The sequence below is a fragment of the Nicotiana sylvestris genome, chromosome 12, assembly GCF_000393655.2.
Source record: "Nicotiana sylvestris chromosome 12, ASM39365v2, whole genome shotgun sequence".
Classification (NCBI taxonomy): Eukaryota; Viridiplantae; Streptophyta; class Magnoliopsida; order Solanales; family Solanaceae; genus Nicotiana; species Nicotiana sylvestris.
In genome coordinates this window covers 12136924-12156546 of record NC_091068.1, presented here as the reverse complement: position 1 = coordinate 12156546, position 19623 = coordinate 12136924, and the positions used below count along the sequence as shown (strand labels likewise).

General features: G+C 37.9%; 1 pseudogene; it reads right to left on the bottom strand.

Annotated features, from left to right (window-relative positions):
- Window positions 1-19230: 19230 nt before the first annotated feature.
- LOC138884518 (U6 spliceosomal RNA) lies at window positions 19231-19340 on the bottom strand (annotated as a pseudogene).
- Between the last annotated feature and the right edge of the window lie 283 nt (window positions 19341-19623).

Sequence of the window (19623 nt, the reverse complement as noted above, 5' to 3'; positions counted from 1 at the left end):
TTTGTGAATCTTAGATTTGTTTCAAGTTTAGTGATTAATCTGTTCTCGTTAGGAAGATGATTTTTGACCCAAGCAAGCTTTAAATTTTCTTTCACTTTGTTGAACTTTTTTTCTTAGCTAATTATTGGAAACTTAATGAGTTTTGAATTTTGTTTTCAAATAGTTTTGGACTTTTCTTTTATGAGTTTGAAACAGTCTAAAACAATTTTCTTGCTCCAATTGTAAATCTCTACTTTAGAATGACTTACTATTAACCCTTTTCTAATAAGTATATTCTCACCATTTAGTTGTTTTACTAATTAACCTAAGTTTGGCTGGTTAACCGTAATTAACGGATCATATAGGTAGCTTTAACAACCTTCCCTATAGGATTAATTAGAACCCTTACTCATAATCTTAAGGTTAAGCAGACCATAAAACATAGTTGATTTTAAGCATTATTTTGTAAATAGGTGTCCTAATTCACCTTTAAAAATAATTAGGTGGCGACTCTCTTAATTAATTAAACCTTCAGAATTACCAATATGTTATACTCTGGTTTGACCCGTATTAAAATTGGGTATAACAAACTAGGCAAGCCAACCCTTAACTACCTAATTCCTTACCAAATTACTTCCTTTTAACAATTACGTGCAATAACATAAAACAACAGAACTTAAATAATTAAGCGGAAGATAACCATGAAATATCTGAAGGCTACGTCTATTACAACTTTTAAAATTTCAAATAGCCTAAAACCTGGTGTCACAGTGTCACAAACTGTCTAAGAGTTTCTACATACAGGGTCTGAAGAAATACAATACACTGTTTCGGAACACAGGAAATGAAACAGGAAATAGAGATAGAGGGAGACGCCAGGGCCTGTGGACACCTACAGATCTAGCTTGGGTCTCCGAGTGGACTGAAGGAAGCCCTCCAACTACTGTCCGAAAGTTGCTCCGAGATCTGCATACAGTACAGAGTGTAGTATCAGTAGAACCGACCCCATATGCTGGTAAGTGCCTGGCCTAACACCGGCGAAGTAGTGACGAGGCTAGGACCAGACTCCAGATAAACCTGTGCAGTTATATAACATATGGCGGAAAGTAACAAGTAATAAGCAATTAAAGCTGGGGAGGGGAACATGCTTCGGGGGTAGCTAACAAAACAAAATAACAAGAAATAACAAGGAAGCTAACAATATAACTTCTAACACAGATAAAGAGAAGTAAAGACAGCTTTCACTTTCAGTTTCCATCTTGTTGCAGGCGTGCAACCCGATCCCATTTCTCATATCTTATGGTAGGCGTACCACCCGCTCCCATTTCATCATATCTTGTAGTAGGCGTACCACCCGCTCCATTTCATAATATCTTGTGGTAGGCGTACCACCTGCTCCCATTTCATTATATCTTGTGGTAGGTGTACCACTCGCTCCCATTTCATTATCTTGTGGTAGGCGTACCACCCGCTCCCTTTTACAGTTCATCACACAATCACAAGAAATCCCGGCAAGGGAATATAAGTGATATAATAATTTCCCGGCAAGGGAACAACGATATCGAAATAGTCATCCCGGCAAGGGAGAATCAGCTATAATCAATCTCACTTAGCTGGTACTTAGTTCAATTAATGGAAATGCTCAATCATAGAAGATCATTAATTAAAGCATACAAAGTGTCATTTAAGGACAGACAGCAACTTCCAATGTAAGACCCACAATCATGCTTGACACCAATGTATAGATACTCATCACCATGACTATACGTCGCACTCAACAAGAAGCAAGTATGACTCAACTCCTAATCCCTCAAGCTAGGGTTAGACCAAACACTTACCTCGATGCCTTGAACACCACTCAAGTCTCAATTATAGCTTTACCCCTCGATTCCACCACCAATCCACTCGAATCTAGTCACAAGTTACTTAATTACCTCAATAAGTGCTAAATGAATCAACCCCAATGCATGAAAATGAGTTTTCTAAAGTTTTACCCAAAAGTCAAAAATTACCCCTGGGCCCACATGGTCGAAACCCGAGGTTTGGACCAAAACCCGATTACCCATTCCCCCACGAATCCAAATATACAATTTGTTTTGAATTCAGACCTCAAATTGAGGTCCAAATCCCCAATTTTAGAAAACCTAGGTTCTACCCAAAACACCCAATTTCCCCCATGAAAATGTTTGATTTGAAGTTGAAATCATGTTAAAAGATGTTAAGGAGTGAAGAAAATGAGTTAGAAATCACTTACCAACGTTTTGGAGAAGAAAGGTTGTTTAAAAAATCGTCTCTTATACCCCTATCAGACCCCCACTGCGGACTACATCAAATGGACCACGGCTGCACTGCCTCCATCGCGGACCGCACAAAGGCGACCGCGGCCGTGTTGGCCCCTCCCTAAAGACCTGCAGTTCAGCACCCTGGGCGGACTACACAAAGGCGAATGCGACTGCACAGCCTCCACCGCGGACCGCAAAAAGGTGACCGCGGCTGCGCTGGCCCCTCTACGGTCGCACGCAATTTCTCGCGGACCGCGCTAGAGGGTTCAGAGACTGCAACTTCCTGAACCTGCAACATCTGACTTTCTAAGCCTAAGGCATTGTGGCGTCCACTCGAAACTCATCCGATCCCTCGAAACTCCAACCCAAGTATACACACAACCTCAAAAATATCCTACAAACATATTCGTGTACTCAAATTACCAAAATAACATCACGAGCATCGAATTAAACCTCGAGATCAATAAAATTTCTCAAAACTCTTTTAAACATCAAATTTCTCAATTAAGGTCCGGATCATGTCAAACGACGTCCGTTTTTAACCAAATTTCATAGGAATGACTCAAGTCATACATAAGACCTTACCCGGCATCGGAACCAAAATACGGGTCCGATACCATTGCTTTCTAATCAGTTTTCACTTCAAATTTTCCTAAACAATTTCACTTAAAAATTCATTTCTCGAGCTTGGGACCTCGGAATTCGATTTCAAGCATACGTCCAAGTCCCATATTTTCCTACGGACCCTCCGGGACCGTCGAATCACAGATCCGGGTTCGTTTACCCAAAATATTCACCGAAGTTAAATTTATTCATTTCAATATCAAAATTTAGCATTTTTCACAGCGTTTCATATTTAAGCTTTCCGGCTATGCACCCGGACTGCGCACGCAAATTAACGCGACTCTAATGAGGTTTTCAAGGCATCAGAGACATAGAAATCAACTGAAATCAAGTAATGACCCTTTGGGTCGTCACATTAGGCAGCTAGGGGTGGGGGGTCGGTCAGTTAGGGGTTGCCCTAGAGTGGGAGGTCGATCAGGTGGTAGTCAAGATCATTTCTATGCACTCCCAGGTAGACCAAATGTTGTTGCTTCAGATGCTGTAATTACAGATATTATCTCAGTCTTCCACAGAGATGCCTTTGTGTTATTTGATCCTGGTTCCACTTTTTCATATGTGTCATCATATTATGCTCGTTATTTGGATACGCCCCGTGAGTCTCTTGTTGTATATGTTCGTGTATCTACTCCGGTGGGTGATACTATTGTTGTGGACCATGTGTATCGATCGTGTGTGGTGACTATTGGGGGTATGGAAACCCGAGTGGATCTATTGTTGCTTTGTATGGTGTACTTTGATGTGATATTGGGCATAGATTTGCTATCTCTGTATCGTGCTATATTGGACTGTTATGCTAAAACAGTGACGTTGACTATGCCGGGTGTGCCACAGATTGAGTGGCGAGGTTTTACTGATTTTTTCCCCAGTAGGGTGATTTCGTTTCGAAGGCCCAGAGGATGGCTGGGAAAGTTTGTCTTTCATGCTTAGCCTTTGTGAGGGATGTCGGTGCAGAGACTCCCAATATTGATTCTATTCCTGTTGTGAGGGATTTTTCCGATGTATTTCCTACAAACCTACCCGGTATGCCACCAGACAGAGATATTGATTTTGGTATTGATCTGGTGCTGGGCACTCAACCCATTTCTATTCCACCATATCGTATGGCACCAGCGGAGTTGAAGGAGTTAAATGAGCAGCTTCAGGAACTCCTTGATAATGGGTTTATTCGGCCTAGTGTGTTGCCTTGGGGTGTGCCTATTCTATTTTCAAAGAATAAGGATGGCACGATGAGGATGTGCATTGATTACAGGCAGTTGAACAAAGTAATAATCAAGAACAAGTATCCTTTGCCTCGTATCGATGATTTGTTTGACCAGCTTCAGGGAGTGAGAGTGTTTTCCAAGATTGATCTCCGTTCAGGTTATCACCAGTTATAGATCAGGGGCTCGGATATTCTTAAGACAACTTTTAGGACCTGATACGGTCATTATGAGTTCCTGGTGATGTCTTTTAGGCTGACCAATGCCCCAATAGCATTCATGCATTTGACGAACATCATGTTTTGGCCTTATCTCGGCTCGTTTATCATAGTTTTCATTGATGATATTCTGGTATATTCACGTAGTCAGGAGGAGCACGCGGAGCATTTGAAAGTTATGTTGCATAGATTGAGGTAGGAGAAGTTGTAAGCAAAGTTCTCCAAGTACGAGTTTTGGCTCAATTCAATAGCTTTCTTGGAGCACGTGGTGTCCAACGAGGGTATTCAGGTTGATCCAAAGAAGATAGAGGCCGTTTAGAGTTGGCCCAAACCATCCTCATCTACAGAGATTCACAACTTTCTTGGTTTGGTAGGTTATTACCGCCGGTTTATTCAAGTATTTTCATCTATCGCATCGCCCTTGACCAAGTTGACTCAGAAGGGTGCTCCATTCAGGTGGTCGAATAAGTGTGAGGAGAGCTTTCAGAAGCTCAAGACTACCTTGACTACTACTCCAGTGTTAGTTTTGCCATCAGCTTCAGGTTCATATACCGTGTATTGTGATGCTTCGAGGGTTGGTATTGGGTGTGTGTTGATGCAGGAGGGTAGAGTTATTGCTTATGCTTCTCGTCAGTTGAAGCCCCATGAGAAGAGCTATCCTGTTCATGATTTGGAGTTGGCTGCCATTGTTCACGCATTAAATATTTGGAGGCATTATTTTTATGGTGTGTCTTGTGAGGTGTATACTGATCATCGTAGCCTCCAACACTTGTTCAAACAGAAGGATCTCAATTTGAGGCAGCAGAGATGGTTGGAGCTTCTAAAGGACTATGATATCACTATTTTGTACCATTTGGGAAAGGCCAATATGGTGGCTGATGCCTTGAGTAGGAAGGCGGTGAGTATGGGGAGTCTGGCATACATTGCAGTTGGGGAGAGACCTCTTGCAGTTGATGTTCAGGCCTTGGCCAATCGGTTCGTGAGGTTGGATATTTTAGAGCCCAGTCGGGTATTGGCCTGTGTGATTTCTCGGTCGTCCTTATTTGATCGCATTGGAGAGCGCCAATATGATGATCCTCATTTGCTTGTCCTAAAGGACAGAGTTCAACACGATGATGAGAGATGTGACTATTGGTGATTACGGAGTATTGAGGATGCAGGGCCGGATATGTGTGCCCAATGTGGATGGGTTTCGGGAGTTGATTCTAGAGAAGGCCCATAGCTCGCGGTATTCTATTCATCCGGGTGCCGCAAAGATGTATCAGGATCTGAGACAACATTATTGGTGGAGGAGAATGAAGAAAGACATTGTGGGATTTGTGGCTCGGTGCCTCAATTTTCAGCAGGTGAAATATGAACATCAGAGACCGGGTGGCTTACTTCAGTGGATGGATATTCCAGAGTGGAAGTAGGAGCGGATCACCATGGACTTTGTAGTTGGGATCCCACAAACTTTGAAGAAGTTCGATGCTATTTGGGTGATTGTGGATCAGCTGACCAAGTCTGCACACTTCATTCCTATGTGTACTACCTATTCGTCAGAGCGGTTGGTAGAGATCTATATCCGAGAGGTTGTTCGCTTGCATGGTGTCCCAATTTACATCATTTCAGATAGGGGCTCTCAGTTTACTTCACAGTTTTGGAGGTATGTGCAGCAAAAGTTGGGTACTCAGGTTGCGTTGAGCACAACTTTACATCCTCATACGGACGGGCAGTCTGAGCGTACTATTCAGATATTGGAAGACATGTTTCACGCTTGTGTCATTGATTTTGGAGGGTCATGAGATCAGTTTCTACCGCTCGCAGAGTTTGCTTATAACAATAGTTACCATTCGAGTATTCAGATGGCTCCATATGAGGCTTTGTATGGGAGACGATGTAGATATTCGGTAGGTTGGTTTAAGCCCAGTGAGGCTAGACTATTGGGTACAGACTTGGTGCAGGATGCGTTAGACAAGGTGAAGGTGATTTAGGAGAGGCTTTGTATAGTGCAGCCGAGACAAAAGAGTTATGCTGACAGTAAGGTTCGGGATGTTTCCTACATGGTTAGTGAGAAGGTTCTATTGAAGGTTTCACCCACGAAGGGTGTTATGAGATTTGGGAAGGAAGGTAAATTGAGTCCTTGGTTCATTGGGCCTTTTGAGGTGCTTCGGAGGATTGGGAAGGTGGCTTATAAGCTTGCTTTGCCACCCAGCTTGTCGAGTGTACATCTGGTATTTCATATTTCTATGCTCCGAAAGTATATTGGCGATCCGTCTCATATTTTAGATTTCAGCACGGTTCAGTTAGATGATGATTTGACTTATTATGTGGAGCTAGTAGCTATTTTGGAGAGTCATGTTCGAAAGTTGAGATCAAAGGATATAGCTTCAGTGAAAGTGCAGTGGAGAGGTCGGCCCGTGGAGGAGGCTACCTGGGAGACAGAGTGGGAGATGTGGAGTAGATATCCTCACCTATTTGAGGCTTCAGGTATGTTTCTTGACCCGTTCGACATTTGTTTAAGAAGGGGAAGATATAACGACCCGGTTGGTCGTTTCATGAGTTACCGCTCTGTTTCCCCCATTTCTACTTCTTTAATCTTTGGTTATCCGTATTATGTGGTATCGGGTTAGTCGGATCGAATCCGTAATGGTTTTGGTAAGGTTTGAGACACTTAGTCTCTTTTGAGTAAGCTTAAGTTGGAAAAGTCAACCAGATGTTGACTTATATGACAAAGGGCTCGGATGTGAATTCCGATGGTTCAGATAGCTTCGAGTGATGATTTGGGTCTTAGGAGTGTGATCGGAACATATTTTGGAGATCCATAGTAGATTTAGGATTGAATTGGCAAAAATGAAATTTTGGCGTCTTCTGGTTAATAGGTGAGATTTTGATATAGGGGTTGGAATGGAATTTCGGGAGTCCCAGCAGGTCCGTTGTGTCATTTGTGATGTGTGTGCAAAATTTTAGGTCATTCGGACGTGGTTTGTTAGACTTTTTGATCAAAAGCGTAATTTGGAAGATTTTGGAACCTTAGGCTTGAATCCGATGTGATTTGGTTGATTCGATGTTGTTTGAGGTGTTTTGAAGATTTATATAAGTTTGGATATTGGTATATGACTAGTTTCGTGCTCTTGGTTGAGGTCCCGGGGGCCTCGGGGTGATTTCAGATGGTTGAAGGGAGGTTTTGGAGTTGCGTTAGGCAACTGAAGTTTTATGGTTGCTGTTATAACCATATCTTCGGTTGGGAGGCCGCAGGTGCAACTCCCGCAGATGCGGAAGTAAGTTGTAGAAGCAGCCAAGAGGTGAGTCAGGCGGAACCGCAGAACCGGGAATCTGGGTGCATCTGCGTGACCGCAGATGCGGAAGAAAGGTCGCAGGTGCGGTTCCAGGGACTTAAGTAAAAACCGCAGAAGTGATAGATTGACCGTAGAAGCGGTAGCGCATAAGCGGAAAAAGAGACCGCATGTGCGAAATCCCTGCGTCAGAAGGTATATAAGGTTTCCTTCGCGAATTTTTGCTAAGTTCTCCATTTCTGAAGATGGGAAGTGAGCTAGGGCAGTGAATTTCAAGGGGAAATCGAAGAGTATTAGTTGGGTAAGTTATCTAAGTTTCATTACTTGAGTTTATGACCATTTTTCCATTGTTTAATCATGGTATTAGTGGAAATTAAGGAAGAAAATTGAGGGATTAGAGCTTGATATTGGAGAGCTTTGAGTGGGGATTTGAAGGGCCATTTGATGTCCGATTTCGATGCTTTTGGTATGAATAGACTTGTGGGAGGATAAAGATCCTATTGATATGATTTTTATGGAATTTCGAGATGTGGGACCTAGGGTCGGGTTTGGCTAATTTTGGAATTTTTGGTATAATTTGATTATTTGCACCAGGGCTTCGTTCCCTTAGCATATTCTAATATTATGATTCTGACTTTTGGGTAGATTTGGCGCGAGTTGAGGCCGAGGCGAGAGGCAAAGGCGTCACGGAGTAGTATTTCATCCGGTTTGAGGTAAGTAACCATTGTAAATCTGGAGCTGAGGGTATAAAACCCCCGTATTCCGTATTGTTTTGACAAATGAGGTGATACACATGCTAGGTGACGAGCGTGTGGGCGTGCACCGATAAGGATTGTGACTTGGTCCGTCCCGTAGCGATATTAATCTGCGTATTTGATTTGAAACATTATGATATCACGTATTTTAGATATTAATACTATATTATGGACTGTATGCCATGTTTAAGGCCTTGTTCCGACCTGTTGAGACCCTTAGGGCATTTTTTTTCTGGTTTCATCACTCTATTTGTTTGAAAGCATATCCCTAGTCATGTTTTACCTATTTATTGTTTAAACTTTGTTTTTATCACTCTACCTCTTAAAAATGTGAAAACTGTTTGGGCTGAGTTCCATGATTTCCATTGTTATGCCCGAGTGACTGTGAGGTTAATGACTGAGAGAGGTTGAAGACCTAATGGTGAGGATTATATATATATATCGGGCTACACGCCTCAACAATATTATATGTATATTATGGATCGGGCTGCATGCCGCAACGTTACTTATATGGATCGGGCTGCACGCCGCAACGATATATATATATATTGGATCGGGTGCGCGCCGCAACAATATGACGCTTGGGTTGTAGGAGCCCCTCCGGAGTCTGTACACCCCTAGTGAGCGTAGTCGACTATAAACTATTGATCGGGCTGCATGCTGAAACGGTTGTTATGATTATTACTATTATGAGATATTATTGAGCCTGAGTGCTGAGTGTGAGTACTGTGTGACCAGAGCTGAGTCACGAGTGACTGAGAGCCTTGCCCGAGAGACTATATTTATGAGTGATACTTTGCCCGAGGGGTCCATTTATGATTTTTTTGCTGATTTCACTCTTCTTTTATAATGAGCTTCTGTTGAAAACTGCTAAGTAAATGATTTCAAAGTATTTCAATTGAAAATGAAGTTTTTACGAAGTAACTGGCTTTTAAACTGTTGAGTTTGACTTGAAATTCTGCTGAATGCACTTATATATATGATTTTTAACTGCTCGTCACTGCACTCAGACCTTATTTACTTTAGTTACTTACTGAGTTGGCGTACTCACGTTACTCCCTGCATCTTGTGTGCAAATCCAGGTGCCCGAGCGGCAGAGTGAGGGTCCCCCAGCATTTTCAGAGCTTACCGGAGATTGCGAGGTAGCTGCACGGCGTCCGCAACCCTCCTTTCCTCCTTCTTATCCTTGTTTTCTGCATTTTTAGACTCATTATGTATTAGTTAGTCGTACTGGTTGTATTTAGAGGTTCTAGACTTGTGACACCAGATTGTTGGGCTGTGTTGGTTTGATGTTTTACCGTTTTCCGCACATTTCAGTGATTTAGATATTTCTTATGAAAAATTGAGACTTAATCAGTGTTAGAAAATGATTTTATAAAAGAATTTACTGTGGCTACTTGTTTGGGTTGGATTGCCTAGTATTGTGATAGGCGCCATCACGACCGGGGTATTTGGGGTCGTGACATTTAATTTAGTGATTTTTTTTATCCAATTAGCTCACTGAATCTTACATCTACCAAATGTTAAAAATAATTAATTAAAATTTGAATTTTTTTTACTAATAATTATATTAATATAAATTATGGAGTATATATATAATAATATAATACTGTTTCTTATTTTTGGGGCCTTAAATATTTGGGGGCCTAAAGGCAAGGGCTTCACTTGCCTTATCCTAGAGCCGCCCTTGCTCGAATCTCTTATCTATAGGTCACACTAAGACAACTTTATTGTTGCTCCAAGGTTCCTCCTCAATATATATATATATAAATTACTTAGTAGGCGTTTGGAAATAAAATTTGTAATTTTTGAAAAAAGTAGAATTTAAAGTTAAGTTGAAAAATGGTATTTGGAATTTAAAATTATGTTCGGACATGCATTTCACTTGAAAAAAATATTGCAGTTTTGTGAGTAAAATTTTTTTAAAAAAAGTTGTCAAAACCACTTTTTAATTTTTGAAACACTCATTTTCGAATATTTTGAAAACACTTTCAAAATTTCATAGATAAACATATTTTTGTAAAAAAATATTAGTTTTATGTTTTATATAGACAAACGGGTGCTTAATCTTATCGATCATATTTCATTCTTATTGACATGACTTATTGAAAACTTACTTGATATAGAATAGATTTTATTAGGAAAGAAAAATAGGAAATGACATGTAAAACTCATATTATCACACTTTATTCAATTATTAAGAGAAAATATATTTGGTATCTTACGTATATATATTTAGGTAAATCTTTTTTTATTTTAAAATTTACTGTCCAAAAGACAAAGAAGCTGACGAAGATGAATGAACTGAAATTATTACTCTATTACAAGTAGGAAAGCTAAAGTAGAAGCTGACGCTGCTGCTACTATTACAAGAAATTCCAAGATCCATGTTATTGGAAGATGACCATTCCACTTTTTATAATCATAAACCTCTCTTCTCTCACTCTATTGGATGCAGAGGGTGATTGGCAATTATCTTTTTTTTTTGGTTTCCCATCCGATGTCCGGTACCTGCATTGGAGTCCGACTATATTCGAATTCGCGCACATAGGGCTCCACTCGCAGTGAAACACTCCCTACCAAGGATTTGTCCATAACTAGGGCTCGAGACCTCTGGTTAAGAGAAGAGCAATCACATCCAATGCACCACATCCTTTGGTGATGATTGGCAATTAACTTGTTACCACTAATGATTATGATGAATATTAGGGTTCTTCCCTCCTTTTAAATAAAAATTTCGGATTCGAACCCTAAATTTAAAAAAAAATCTTGATAGGGTGCGTTACCTCTTTTAAGAAGCGCGACACTAATCTAAATTAGCCAGGCCTGATATTAATATTGAACAACTAAATTGCTATAACAAGAATTTTGTACTATGCTTCTCTCTTCTAGTTCCGTATTTATAATGAATAATGATTATAATAACCCAAAATTTTGGAGAGAAAGAAAAAAAAAGAAAGATTTTTAAAAGTAATTATTGTTATTTGTTTATGGCATATCTACAACTGATTTTATATCTGAATGATTGTGTAATTCTTTGGAAAATAAAGACATTCATAGCGAGCGTATCGCGTAATTATAGGCGAGTGTTTTGGGTAGGAAATAATTATCTAATTTTAAACATATAATTATTTAAATTACTAAGAATAGAAAGACACCAACAAGTTAGATGAATTAAAATCTGATGAAGGTAAGAGAACCTTGTTTATTAGCATAGCGGATGTAACCTTTTGGCTAGATAAACTCATAGTTTTCCACGAAATATAAATATATATGCAAAAGCCTTTTAAAATATAAATAAAATTTGGATTATAGTTTATAGTTTTAATCACAATAAGTTTAATACATAGAATCTTAAAAGTTGAACTCACATGGCATGAAACATATTTTTATTAGGAGATTGAAATAGGAAAGGACATGTAAAGCTCCTATGAATTAAGTTTCATTTAATTATTATGAGTAAAGATTATAGGCGGATTCAGGATTAAATTTTATAGGTTATTAATTTTTAAGGTTCTTAGTATTAAATTTATTATACCGTTAAAGTTATGGACGTGCTTATTATCTGTTAGATATTAATGAATTTCACGTAAATTTATATTCCGCATAAATAATTTGTTCGAAAATTGAGTAGCGTTATTTACAATCTAAGTTGGCATTCCATATTTCAAAATGGCCCACCTAATAATCTGACGTTTGATTGCTTTGGTTATTGCCGGTGCTAAGCTACCCCACGCCACGCCATGCCCCAAAATCCCAGCAAATGGCAAATGCCCAAATATGATATTGGTATGTGACGAGTTTTGGCCTTTTGGGTGACCACTTGGCGACAGCATACCCACGTATGGGTCAATAAAAAATGATAGAGCAAAGCGTGTGACAAAATAGTTGGAATCCTATCATCTTTTATTTCGTATTTGAGCCCCACGAATAAAAACTTCTTTATTCCCTTAGTATGTCTCTTTTAAGTTGGTAGAGTTGACCAATGTATGATTTTGGAGTAAACAACCTCAGAATTGGTATTTGAAGATTCTCATAGGTTCGTAAGGTGATTTCGAACTTGGGTGCATGTCCGGATTGAGTATCGGATGGTCTGGGAGCGATTCAACGCTTATTATCGGAAGTTTGCATTATGGAAGGTTTTGAATTAGCTAAGTTGGACTTTGTTGTAATATAGATATAGCACATGTAATAATTAGTTAGTCACGTGCCTTTTCTTGTTAATGACAGCTGTTAATGAGCTGTCAATTAGTTAGTGGATTAGCTTAAGTTAATGGTAGTTAGGTGTATAAATGTATTGTTCTTCTTCTTCTTCTTCTTCTTCTTCTTCTTCTTCTTCTTCTTCTTCTTCTTCAATGAAACAGTAGTTTATTTTCTCTCTTAACCATAGCTCTTCTCAGAGTTTCTGCCATTGATACACCTTCAAATCCTTGTTATTTCTCGTGGTATCAGAGCAGGAGATACTGGAATCTCACCCTGTGACGCTCCTAAGTTGATTACTGGTCTAAATTCTTCCATTTTCGTTGATCAATTGCTGCTATTGACGCAACAATGGCAGAAAACATAATTGACCACACACATCCCCTTTTTTTGGGTCCTTTAGACACTCCGAGCTCAGTATCGATTCCGGTAAAGCTCACTGGGTTAGAAAACTATGGGCTATAGAGTAGGTCGATGAGGATTGCACTTTTGGGGAAGAGGAAGCTAGGTTTGTGACTGGTACATGCAAAAAGGAAACCTATAAGACGATGATTTACAAGAGCAATAAGAGAACTGTAATGCTATAGTTTTGTCATGGATCATAAACAATGTGTGTGAGGAACTCCTTGGTGGCATTGTGTATGCATCAGATGCTCATCTCGTTTGGGAGGATCTACGGGAGAGATTCGATAAGGTCAATCGAGTAAGAATTTTTCAATTACATCGTGAATTGCAACTCTCTCACAAGGAACTAGATCAGTTTCAATTTACTTCACAAAACTAAAGGAACTTTGGCATGAGTATGATGTGTTTTTCTCTTTTTCTAATTGCGGATGCCGTAAGTCTAAGGTAAATCTAGAACAAATACATCAACAAAGAGTTATGCAATTTCTCAACATTAGTAGTATAGCAGAGAATAATTGTTTTGTTTGTCCCTTAGCAAAACAATCTAGGTTGAAATTCCCACTTAGTGACTCTAGAGCTGATAGATTGTTTCATCTTGTACATATGGATCTTTGGGGCCTTATAAGGTTCCTACATTCAATAACAAGTATTACTTCCTTACTATTGTAGATGATCATTCTAGATACATATGGGTGTATTTGTTGCAACTAAAGTCTGAAGTGATAGTAGCAATAAAACAGTTTTTTAACATGATGCAAAACCAGTTTGGAGTCATGGTTAAGATACTGAGATCAGATAATGGGACTGAGTTCTTTAACTCACAATGTGCAGCCTTGTTGAGTAACTTTGGCATCATTCATCAGAGTAGTTGTCATTATATCCCTCAACAGAATGGCATAGTAGAAAGGAAGCATATGCACATTCTTGACACAACTAGAGCATTGAAGTTTCAGGGGTCCATTCCTATAAGGTATTGGGGCATGTATGTAAATGTTGCAGTATATTTGATTAATAGGTTGTCATCAACAACTCTAGGGAGCAAGGTGCCCTTTGAGCTACTATATGGTAGGAAGACATCTCTTATTCATCTAAGAGTTATAAGTTGTCTGTGTTATGCAACAAGCCTGCCCAAGGGAGACAAATTTGCTAAACGAGCCAAAACAACAGTTTTAATAGGATACTCTGAGACACAAAAGGGATATATACTTCTGGATCTACGAACTAGGCAATTCTTCACTAGCATGGATGTTGTTTTCAGGGAATCTGAGATTCCTTTTGCCAAAGGAAGTACTAATATGAGCAAGGAATCTGAATTGTCTATGTTTTCTCCTATACATATAAAAATGTCAGATCATAACAGTACTCCAGGAGAATCAAACTTACTAGAGACAACAGTAAATGCAGATAACATAGAAACAGAAAATAATACACAACATGCAGTTAAGGAGGCAGATTCTGATAGTTCTGATGCAGCAATCCTTCAGGATGTAGAAGTTCAGAGTCCTATTGTTCATGATGCAGAGGCTCAGAATGAGTCACACAATGAAAGGCATCAATCACTTGAATAAGAAAATGGAAGTGTACCATCATATATGGGCAGGAAATCCTCAAGACAGACTAAGGAGCCACTATGGATGAAAGATTATATCACTACAAAGAAGGGTGTTGCTTTCAACTATCCAATTTCAAACTATTTGTCTTATGACAAAACATCATCCAACTATCAATGTTATTTGGCCAAGTTCTCTCAACAGATTGAGCCACAGTCCTTCAGATAAGCTACTAAAGATAGTAGATGGATTGAGGCTATGAAACATGAGGTAACGGCTTTGAAGATAACAAAACATGGTGCATAGTTGATTTGCCAAAGGGCAAGAACACAGTGGGCTCAAAATGGGTATATAAGATTAAATATAAAGCAAATGGGGACACTGAGAGATATAAGGTAAGGCTAGTGGCAAAGGGGTATAGTCAAAGGGAAGGATTGGACTATCATGACACTTTTTCACCTGTGGCAAAAATGGTCAGTGTAAGGTCAATCATAGCTCTTGCTACCTCAAAAGGTTGGAATCTGTTCCAAATGGATGTGTACAATGCCTTCTTGCAAGGTGATTTGTATGAGTAAGTTTATATGAAATTACCTGAGGGATTCAGACAACAAGGTGACAAGAAAGTTTGCAAGTTAATGAAGTCCTTATATGGGCTTAAACAAGCTTCAAGACAGTGGAATATCAAGCAAACAGAAGTACTTCTAAGTGCAGGCTTCATCCAAAGCAACTATGACTACTCTCTATTCACTATGAGAAGCCAAGAATAGGTAGTGATTGTCCTAGTTTATGTAGATGATCTTCTCATCACAGGAAGTAGTGCAAACTTGATCAAACATGCCAAGGATATTCTACGCCAGAAGTTCAAAGTCAATGATCTAGGAGAACTTAAATACTTCTTGGGAATTGAAGTGCTAAGATCCAAGGCTGGCATTTTGCTGAACCAGAGGAAGTATGTACTGCAGCTTATCTCAGAGATGAGGTTAAATAGGGCTAAGCCTGCTTGCACACCCTTAGAGGCCAATGCAAAACTCACTTCAGTAGAATATGATCAGGCAAATGAAGTCAAGGATGATCTCCTGTTGCAGGATATTAGTGCCTGTCAAAGGCTAGTTGGAAAATTGTTGTATGTCACCATTACAAGACCTGACATCAATTATGTTGTGAAAACCTTGAGCCTATTCATGCAAAGACCCAAGAAGTCTCATTGGGATGCTGCAGTTAGAATTGTAAGATACTTAAAAGATGCACCAGGTCAGGGAATCTTAATGGTTTCTAATCACACATGGGAGTTAACATGCTGGTATAATTCAGACTGGGCAGCATGTACCAATACAAGAATGTTAGTTACTGGTTATGTGATAAAGTTTGGAACTTCCTTGGTGTCTTGGAAATCAAAGAAACAACAAACTATGTCAAGAAGCTTAGCTGAAGCTGAGTACAGAAGCATAGCTGCTGCAACTGCTGAAATCGTATGGTTACTAGGTTTGTTTAAAGAGTTAGGTGTGAAGATTACACAACCATTGGCAATTCTTTGTGACAGTAAATCTGCCATTCAGATTGTAGCAAATCCCATGCTACATGAACGGACAAAACACATAAAAATTGATTGTCATTTCATTACGGACAAGATCAAAGAAGGGATAGTTCAAACAGTTCATGTGAATACAAAGGAGTAGCAGGCTGATTTGCTAACCAAAGGTTTGGGAATTGCTCAACATGTGCATCTTCTTGACAAGCTTGGAGTGCTCAACATTCTACACCCTCCAGCTTGAGGGGGGCATATTGTAATATAGATACAACACATGTAATAATTAGTTAGTCACGTGCATTTGCTTGTTAATGACAGCTGTTAATGAGCTGTCAATTAGTTAGTGGGTTAGCTTAAGTTAATGGTAATTAGGTATATAAATGTATTCTTCTTCTTCTTCTTTTTCTTCTTCAATGAAACAGTAGTTCGTTTTCTCTCTTAACCGCCTCTCTTCTCAAAATATCTGCCATTGATACACCTTCAAATCCTTGCAATTTCTCAGACTTAAAGTGGACTTTGATGTTATCGGACTTCGGGCGGTGTTTCGGTTCCTTGGATAGGTTCACTTAGTTGATTGAAACCTGTATGTGAAGTTTGGTCGTGATCCGGAATGTCTAAGTGTGATTCGGACGCGTTCGGTGAACTTTGAAGGCTTGAAAGTTAAAAGAAGGATTTTGATCGTCGATCCGTGATTTTGATGTTATTAGTGGCTTTTCAAGCCTTTTGATATGTTTGGATAAGGTACGGGGATTGTCTGGTATGATTAATTGGACGGGGTTCTGGGAACTCGGGCGTGTTTCGCCTTCTAAAAAAGAATTAACACAATTTAAAATAAGAATATTTATTTTCTTTTACTCAACTTATAAACGATTCAAAAAAATTATACTAGTTTACTATAATTAAGTAACAAATAAATAATAAAAATACATATTGATTCAATATGATTATGTGATAAAAATTTAAATGAAAGCAAATCATAGCAATCGACTCTCTAAATGACAATGATGTCATTCTTTTTGGATAGAAAAGAATATCGGACTCCCAATGTAGCTAGTTGTTCAATAATTGTATCAATTATTATCACCACCCAAATATAAAATATGTTTTAATTGACTCAACATACAAAAAAAAGTCAAGATATATCCACAAAATAGCATACAACAAGTTGCTTAAGAATTTCCTTTCTCTTGGGTGCAATTTGATTATGGCGTAATAGTTTTCGTTTATAGACTCCACAATGATTTGGACAATCTAACGATTTTCAAAATACATCTAGAACTTCTTTAGAAGGGATTGGATCAACGATAAAGTTATTTCCGTGTGACCTATATGTCACGTGTTTAAGTTATGAAAGTAGCCATTAATGCTTGCATTAAGGTAGACTATCTATATTACACCCTTTGAATATTTCTCTTTCACGGATCTTACGCGAAATACTTTGTGCATTGAGTTGTCATATATATATATATATATATATATATATATATATATATATATATATATATATATAAACACCCTCTGCTTTTCCCAAGAAGAACGATATGCTCGTCGATAAGAATTTTTAAGATACTTTAAAAAAATACGATTTCAATTATACTTCTAACAATTAAGTATGTGATCTGCCACAATTAGTTAAAATATGCTAATATAGTCACTCTGTTTCAATAAAAATGAACCTTTTTTAGTTAGTTTTTTTTTAAAAAAAAAATTCTTTCTAAATTTGGAAAGAATGTAACTTTAAAATTTTCATCTTATCCTTAATGACATAATTTATAGATACACAAATATCTATAGACATAGATTTTGAACTAAGGTTTCATTAGTTTTTTCTTTTTCTTAAATGTTACGTGCAGCGAAATAGGTTCAAATAAATTTTATATGAAGGGAGTAATAGCCCGTTTGGCCAAACTTTTAAAATCAGCTTATTTTGAGAAGTGTTTTTCTCAAAAGTACTTTTTAAAAAAGTGATTTTGGTGAGAAGTAGTTTGTGTTTGGCTAATTAATTGAAAAACACTTTTGAGCAGTAATTAGTGTTTGGCCAAGCTTTTGAAAAACTGCTTTTAAGTGTATTTTTCTCAAAAGTGCTACTCAGAAAAGTGCTTTTGGAGAGAAACTACTTTTTTCTACTTCTCCAAAAATGCTTCTGTTTCTCCTCAAAAACACTTTTTTTCCTTCCAAAAGCTTGCCAAACACCTCAATTTTTGGTCAAAAGTGCTTTTGATAAAAAAAAACACTTTTGGCCCAAAAAAACTTGGTCAAACGGGCTATAAGATTTATTAGCATAGTTTTGTGTATAAAAACTAAATCTCAAAGTAATAATTCCAAACTTTCTTTCTGGCCTTTTCTGCTTTGGAGTATGGGCCAAGTCGGATCCTTTTATGCAAATAGTCTCCTTTTGAAGGAAAGTTAATGGATCCGTATGAATATGCCAAAGGATCCTCTTTGTTTGGTACCTTTGCATAAGTAAAATAATATTGAAATTAAAGATTCATTTTCTGTCCAAATACAGCTCCCTTTCTTGTTTTTCTTCTTCTTTAGTACGTTAAATTAAGGAATTTCTAACTTATCATCATTTAGCCAAAAGTCTGTAGGAAGTTAGGAACACTTCTAAGTCTGTAGAGGTGGAGGCCAGACGGATCCAGGATCGAAGTTTATAGATTTCTATACCGGCTGCAAGTTAATATTCTAATAATAAGTAGGGTTTTAGTGTATTTTTAAATATATATATATATATATATACAAAAACTAATGAGTTCACGTGAACCTATAACTAACATTGTGGATCCCCGCATAGAGGAAAGAAAATTGGTAACTTTGCTTTAGGTTCATGTTAAATCAATTCAATTTAGATGACTATTCATTCTCCTAATTAAACCAAATAATATAGCAGGTACTAATCTGCCTAAATCAATCCAATATTCCAATCTTATCATCTTCTATAAGTAGATATCAAATGCACCTTATGATACAACTGTAATGGTCCCTCTCATTATATTATATGACATTGACCTATACCTATTTGTGCTTCAAATCCTCATCAGACAATGAAATAGGCGCGTTCGGACATGATTTGGTTAAAATTTAAAAAAGAAAGTATTTAAAGTTGAAAATATATATTTGAAAGTTGAGTCTTGTTATGCCCATAATTTACATATATAGAACTTTCCAATAGGTTAGCAAAAATGGTAGAATTAGTTTTTTTTTTATTTTTTAAAAAAAAATTCGAACATTTCTCTATTTGTGTCATCCTTGCATAGACCATATTCATGTTCTTTGTATCGTTCCAATTTTACGGGATGTATTAGTTTTTTTTCAAAAGAGCAACTCGATGATCAGGAGATTACAGTTTGAAATAATAATTTAAGTATGAATTTTAGTGACATCTTGCGCCCACTTTTATCTTATTTCAATCTTGCGTTCTTTATGATAATTAACTACGTGAAACTAATATGATATTAGCTTCAAGAAACCAGAGGTAAAAGTATTACCGATTCAAAATCCAATCCTTTTCAGACACTCTTTATAGTGTTCCACAGTTAGCGAGGATAAAATAAAAGAAAAAAGAAATATTTTTCTTCTTTTAAATTTATTAAAATATTATAGTGCCG